This window comes from Herpailurus yagouaroundi, unplaced genomic scaffold (genome assembly GCF_014898765.1).
Source record: "Herpailurus yagouaroundi ecotype Mexico unplaced genomic scaffold, PumYag 77, whole genome shotgun sequence".
NCBI lineage: Eukaryota > Metazoa > Chordata > Mammalia > Carnivora > Felidae > Herpailurus > Herpailurus yagouaroundi.
The window spans coordinates 93,816,278-93,823,749 of record NW_024412388.1 but is presented as its reverse complement, the minus strand read 5'-3'; the positions used below and the strand labels follow the sequence as shown (position 1 = coordinate 93,823,749).

At 40.9% G+C, this 7,472-nt stretch overlaps 1 protein-coding gene across 4 annotated transcripts in view; it reads right to left on the bottom strand.

Moving 5' to 3' along the window:
- Positions 1–7,472, bottom strand: part of ELAPOR1 (endosome-lysosome associated apoptosis and autophagy regulator 1) — a 72,434-nt gene that overhangs the window by 64,588 nt on the left and 374 nt on the right. The gene's annotated exons all lie outside the window — the stretch shown is intronic.

Here is a 7,472-nt window from a genome sequence, read left to right as displayed (position 1 = left end):
TGTGTGTGTGTGTGTGTGTGTGTGTGTGTGTGTGTGTGTGTGTGTGTGTTTCCTACTGATTTGTCAAGTTTGAAAGGACTGAAAGTATTGCCAAAGGTATGAGAAAAGGTGAGGACATTTAGTGGAAAATAAAATTGGTGCAATTTCCTCAAAAGAGAAATTGGATAATATAGAGCAATATAAAATATATGTGCTCTTGGGGCGCCTGGATGGCTCAGTTGGTTAAATGTGTCTCTTGATGTCAGCTCAGGTCATGATTTCGTGGTTCGTGAGTTTGAGCCCCACATCAGGCCCTGTGCTGACAGTGCAGAGCCTACTTGGGATTCTCTTTCTTTCCCTCTCTCTCCCCTTCCCCCACTCTCTCTCTCTCTCAAAATAAATAAATAAACTTTAAAAACATATTAAAAAAATATGTGCTCTTTGATCAAGGAATCTCCATGTCTAGCAATATAACTTAAGGAGTTAACAGGATAACGATTGAGCAAGTATTTACAGATATATGCAAAAGCATTCATTTCAGTATTGTATATAGTAATAGAAATTAGAAGTCATTTGAATTGGTTAAGTTGATCAAATAGGTTATATTATATACATGCTACAGAACTCTATGCAGCCTTAAAAATGATGAAGTCAGACCTATATTTATTAACAGAAATGTCTCTTGTAAATTATTGCATGAAAAAATTAGGTTATAACACAGCATGTGTGATATGATTCCACTTTTGGAGAATTATGTACTTATATCTATACATATAAGTGTAGAAGTATAGAAAGTCTAGAAGTATAGAAAGAAGTCTGGAAACATGCAACAAAATGTTTATGGTGATTTTAGCCGGTTACAAACTTTGGGGTAAGTTTTGTGTCCTTGTTTGCATTCTATATTTCTTGAAATTTTAGAATAAGAATGTATCATTGTTACAAAAATAATAAAGCTGTTTAAAAATAGTATTCAAGGGGCATCTGGCTGGCTAGTTGGAAGAGCATGAGACTCTTGATTTTGGGGTTGTGAGTTCAAGCTCCACATTGGGTGTAGAGATTACTTAAATAAATAAATAAACATTAAAAAATATTCAATAGGACAAAAGGGAAATTAAAAAGTATTCAATAGGACAAAAGGGAATAAAGCAATCTGCAGTTCAGTCCCATTCCTAAGTTTTTAACAAAGATTTCATAACAGTAACAAACACATTTATTAAGCACTCACTATACACTATGCATTTTGCAAAGCACTTTAATCCTCCCCCAATCCATAAAAGGTAAAAACTAAATTATCCCCACTTTCCAAATGAAAAAACTGAGGCAAAGAGAGGTGAGTATCTTGCCCAAGACAATGCAGTTGAAATGGTAACTAGGATTCAACCACAGGTGACAAACTCACACAGCCATCACCTCCAGGCCACCATTGTCCCGTAGAAACACTATGCTAGCCACATGCAAGATTTTAAAATTTCCAGCAGGCACATTTGAAAAAGTAAAGAGACACAGGTGAAATTAATGTTAATAAGGGGCACCCGGGTGGCTGAGTCAGTTAGGCATCTGACTTTGGCTCAAGTCATGATCTCATGGTTCATGGGTTTGAGCCCTGCGTTTGGCTCTGTGTTGACAGCTCAGAGCCTGGAGCCTGCTTCAGATTCTGTGTCTCCTCCCTCTCTCTCTGCCCCTCCCCGACTCGTGATCTGTCTCTCTCTCTCTCTCTCTCTCTCTCTCTCTCTCTCTCTCAAATAAATAAACATTAAAAAAAAGAAGTTAATTTTAATAATACTTCAACATGCAATCAACATGCAATATTACTGAAGTATTCTGCATTCATTTTTTTGTACTAAGTTTTCCAACTCTGGTTTGTGTTTTATACTTTACCATACAACCGAACTCAGATGCTACATCTTCATCAAAAATACTTGATCTCTATTTAGATTTCATAAATTTATGGTTATGAAAGTACCCAAGTAGTTCCAAACACAGCCAATAATTTTTCAATGATTGAATTGAGTGTGCATTTTAATTTCAACTTAATTAAAATCACAAAAATTAAGAATTAATTTCCTCACTGCACTAGCTGCATTTTTATTTCTTGGTAGCCACGCACGGCTAGTGGCTACCATATCTAGATAGTACAACTCCAGACCCTTAACTGCTATGCTTTCTTCCCTCTCTTGGCCAAATTCTACCAACTTCGTCCTCAGAATATCTTTCACATCTACTCTTTTCCCCTTTCCAACACTTTTACCACCGTTAAATTCTTATTAATTTTTCACTAGTATAAGACCATGTTAATCATAGTTCCACTAAAAATTCGTAACAGCTAATGTTTATTGAGTACTTATTATGCACCAGTAACTGTTCTAAACACTTTACATGTATTAACTCACTTAACTGTCATAATATAGTAATTAAGTGGTCTTTATTAATATTCCCACCACAATGATGAGGAAGTTGAGTCCTGAGGAGATTAAATAATTTCCCCAAGGTCATACAGTTACTGAATGGAGGAGCTGGAAACTGAACCCACCCAATTAGTATATCCAGACCCCACTCTCTGTACCACTAGTCTGCCTCCCTCTCACAAATACATACATAAAAATGATGGTTTGAATGCTAGGATTATAGGTGATTTCTACTGTCTTCTTTTTATTTATTTTTTCCAAGTTTTCTGTAAATGAAACGAGTCACTTTTACAATTTTTAAAGTTTTTCTATTAAAGTAAGGCAGATAATGATCAGTCTGGTTCAGTTTTATACTCCTACCTTGAGACAGGAGAATAGACAAAATGACTTCCTAACTGTCTTCAGATCTCAAGAATTTATTACTCTTTAGTGCCCTCTGATATCGAACAAAAACAGAACCTCTTGCAACCCTATAAATACTTCATGATGAATGGAGACTTTCAATTTCCCCTGTCCACCAAATATGGCAGGATGTTTTAAACATCCAACCTTGATGATTCCCAATCAAAGGAGTCACTTTAACTCTTATGCTTTCAGTGAAATATTTCCTGAAAGCTCAGAGGTCCTCAATGTTTTCTAGATCAACTTGTTTCCCTGTGGAGTTCAGACCTTGAATAACGAGTTAGAAGCAAATACAGGAGGAAATATAGAAGCCCAGAAGCTATGATCAGAGGGTAAAGTGTGGTCTCAGGCTATTCTCCCTCCTGGTACAGGGGCTGACTCTGGGGAAGTCAGAACTGCGAAAGGCCATCACTCTGATTCAAGAGCTGTTCTCTCTGCATCTCTCGTGCCCACTCTAAAACCCTGACCAAAACCCTCAGCTTGCCCCTTTTCTTCACCCTGCACTTAAAGTCAGTCGCCAAACCCTTTAGCCTTCAGTGTATTTTTCATATCTACACCTCTATGTGTCCCATTACCACCAGCCAGCACAGTCCCTCTGTTAGCCCCCTCCCTGACCAGTCTCCGTGCCCCCATCTCCTTCTCTCACCTTTTGGCCTACCTCAACCACATTTACTTTACTTTTAAAAAAATTTTTTTAAGTTTATTTATTTTTGAGAGAGTGACAGAAACAGAGTGTGAGTGGGTGAGGGGCAGAGAGAGGGAGACAGAATCCGAAGCAGGCTCCAGGCTCTGAGCTGTCAGCACAGAGCTTGATGTGGGGCTTGAACCCATGAACTGTGAGATCATGACCTGAGCCGAAGCGGGACTCTCAAACCGACTGAGTCACCCAGGCACCCCAACCATGTTTACCTTTCATTCATGCTAATCTGCTCTGAGCAGGCCACTACCTCCACCAGAAATCCTTCAAGGATTCTGCACTTCAGGTTTCTAACTCTCCAACCTTGATTTCTACTGTACCCCACACCGACTCCACATTCCAACCTTATCTCCCATTGTACTCACACCTACTTCACATTTCAGCCGCCTGGTCTACTTGCTCTTCCCAGGATCCCTTGCATTTTCCTGGTGTACCTTTCCACAGGCCCCTCCCTCTATCTAATCCATCTCTGCCCATTGCAGTCCTACTGATTATTCCAGAAGTAGGTCAAGTGCTATCTGTTCGAATATGTTTTCTTCTTTTCCTATTCACGTCTATATTGCCACTCTTGCATTGTTCACCACATGTTAACCTTATGTTATCATTTATGTATCATTATTTGTGTACTTATTTCTTCTGCCTACCAATATTTCTCTTTTTTTTTAAGTTTATTGATTTATTTTGAGAGGGAGAGAGAGAGGGAGGAAGGAGGGAGGGTCAGAGAGAGAGGGGGAGAGAGAGAATCCCAAACAGGCTCCGCACTGTCAGTACAGAGCCCAATGAGGGACTCGAACTCAGGAACTGTGATATCATGACCCGAGCTTAAGTCAAGAGTCAGATGCTCAACTGACTGAGCCACCCAGGCGCCCCTGCCTACCAATATTTCTTAAGTACCTATGACATGTCAACCGTATGCACTAGGCGTTTTACATGTGTTATCTAACTTAATCCTCACAACAGCTTTGTGAGAGTAAGAATAATGAAGAGTATTGTCATCCCCACTTTACAGATCGGGAATCTGAGGTTGCAAGAAATTAATTAACTTGTTCAAAGTAGCATCCTTACTAAGTGGCAGAGTCATCACTCACTCAATTGAATTTTATTACAATCCAGGTATGCCAGATTCCTAAGCCCTACAGACTTTTCAGTATAGATTGGGAAGTCCCTTTGGGGCAGTTAATGCTGGAACCTCAGGACAAGGCAGATCTGTTAAGAAGGTTTTCTGCTCCTCTCTCATTAGATTGAGACTCATCGTGCTATAGGAAATGCTCCTTTGGCTCTCAGTCAGCACTTGGCCCAGGTTAGCGCAGGGCTAAAGAAATGATTCATGAAAACAAATACCATACAGGATTCTTAGTTCCACTGGTGACCCTGATTATTATAAAACTGTGAAAGGAAACGCATGCCACACCCTGGCCCAGGTTTAGCAACCTAGAACTCCCAGTTCTCTGTCACCTTAGTCTAGGCCTCATGCTAAACCTCTCTGTCTCCTGATTAGATCCAGAGGGATACCTCAGATTTGAGAAACAAGGCTGCAACAGCACTGTTGTTATTAGGGTTGGCCTAATGACTCTGATAAGAGTCCCTGTCAGTAATACCCAAATTGGACAAACAAGAAATTCATATGAAGATTAATAGTAGAGAAGGGTTAGTCTACCTTGAATTGTTTTTTCACCATTTAGGGTTGGAAGCCCCCAAACTTGTTGCGTCAGTTCATATTGCCAAATGAAGAACATTATAACAATGGGCTTATTCTCTTCCTTATTATTTTGGCATCATGTGTGTCCAACAGCCACTGTTTGCTCAAGGAGAGTCTCAACAGGACTTGCTGATGCTTGTGGCCAATAAGCATGGTTCCTAAGCCACTTTCACTCTGGCACGGGGTGTGGATCTAATGGTAAAGAAGCTGAATGGGAAAGGTTAGGTAACACAAATTTATGTTTTTATTTTTACTCTCTCTTTCAGTACTCAAAGCAGTCATTTTTCAGGTAGGTAATACTGAGACATCCATCCTACAAATCCAAAAACTGTGTGGTAAGTGACAGGCAAGGAGTGGAACCCTCTTATAACTGAGTTGCACAGCCTTCCACTCTCCTAAGCTCGTGCTCTGTGGCAAGACCTTTTGTTTAGGCAAATGTCAGCCATTTAAAAAGGACTAAAGGCTAACTCTGTACCCAAGTTATAGTTCTCAAGTGTCAATATTCTTCCCTCCCTCCAAACCAAGATGATACAACATCTTTAATTTCTCAAATGTCTCATATTTTCCAGAGCTGACAAGATCTCACCAAGAAGTAGTCGCTGCACTATAAGACTCTTACCTTTCACTCAGAAGACTCCCATGTTGGAGTCTTAGGTAAGTGGGCTTGCTTGAACTAGTTATCTCAGTTGGCTAGACCACAGGCCACCAAGGACAGTCAGCCACAGTCACGGACAAAATCATTCTGTTCCCAGCCATCTTTAAAACAGGTCATAAAGTGGCTGAGTGGCAACACAGATGGCCCAGGGCAGGTCATCAAGGGGACTGACGAGAGTTACCAGAACTGCCATTAACTGGAGCCACTTGTATCATGTTCATGAATGAAGTAAAAAATTCTAAGGGGTGCCTAGGTAGCTCAGTTGGTTAAACATCCGACTTCAGCCCAGGTCATGATCTCGTGGTACACAAGTTCAAGCCCCATGTCGCTCTCTGTGCTGACAGCTCAGAGCCTGGAGCCTGCTTCAGATTCTGTGTCTCCCTCTCTCTCCGCCCCTCCCCTGCTCACACTTTGTCTCTCTCTCTCAAAAATAAATAAAAACATTAAAAAAAATTCTCTCTCTTCCCGTCCCTTCACTTTTTGATCTGTTATGTTGTAGACAGTATAATGAATAGAGCACCTTCATAATAATGTATGTCCATATGGGAGAGGGTTGTTGTTACTAATCAGTCAACACTGACAACTTACAAAAAGTATTTCAACCTCTCAAAACTCTAGCCAAGTATGACATTGGAGATTCCTTTTACAGGGCTAAACTATTGGTGCATTACGATTCTTTCACATTTCACAGAAATAACAGAACAACTTTTATTTTGCCTTCCCCAATGCGGTTCTTGTATTTTGTTACTGTCTCTGCCATATGGTTAAAAAGGGTTACTCAGAGAACAACCAAATATTGTTATTTCAACACTATAGAAACTACTGAGTTTTGTTTCTCCTTAATACCTTGTGTATCCCTCCAAAAAGAATGCTCAAAGACATTTTTAATTGGAAGACATTCACTACCTATTGTCTGAATTGTGTTGGCAACGTTTGAGTAGCACCTTGAAAAAAACTCATGACGTACGTCAGCAGAAGTCCAGAAAAGGCAAGTAGAGATTTGTGGAAAGCGAAATATTACAGGACTCAAAGTGTGGTCAGAGGTGGGTCTTGTGCTATCAGATATACTAAACAAAGCACACTGGGAAAGGCAAAGCATTTAGCAGTCTGCAAGGTAAATGGATGTTTGACATGGAGTGGGGAGAGAGAGAGGTGATGGGTTCCTTCAGTTCCCCTCACACATCTTCCCACCTTCACTCTCCTTTTTTGAAGCCATGATAAAACCACAAGGATTCCCACTTTGCTCCCCTACTTTCCTCTGGCCTTCCTAACTCTTCTCTTACCCCACTTCTCTCTCACTTTCCATTTTGCCCCTCTGTACATAATCTTTTGCTTTCAACTAAAGGTAATTTCATTGCAGCTGGAAAACAACCCATGCCTTCTTCTTCCCTCATTCCCGAGTCCAGGGACCTGGGTCCCTCCTGGGCTCATTGGAGCTGGGACCTTCCCCCCTGAGCTCAGCAGCCCAAGCTGTGAGGATGATCTATTTCGTGAGTCCTCCAGTAGGCTGGCCTCTCCATGACGCCAATCTGCTCCTCTTCCCTCCCCCAGCCCCACGTCTCATCCCCAAAGAAACCTAAACTCCGTGGCCTCTGAAACTGTCTGTGCCTGGGTCCTCAAGGTCTCCGCCAGGAT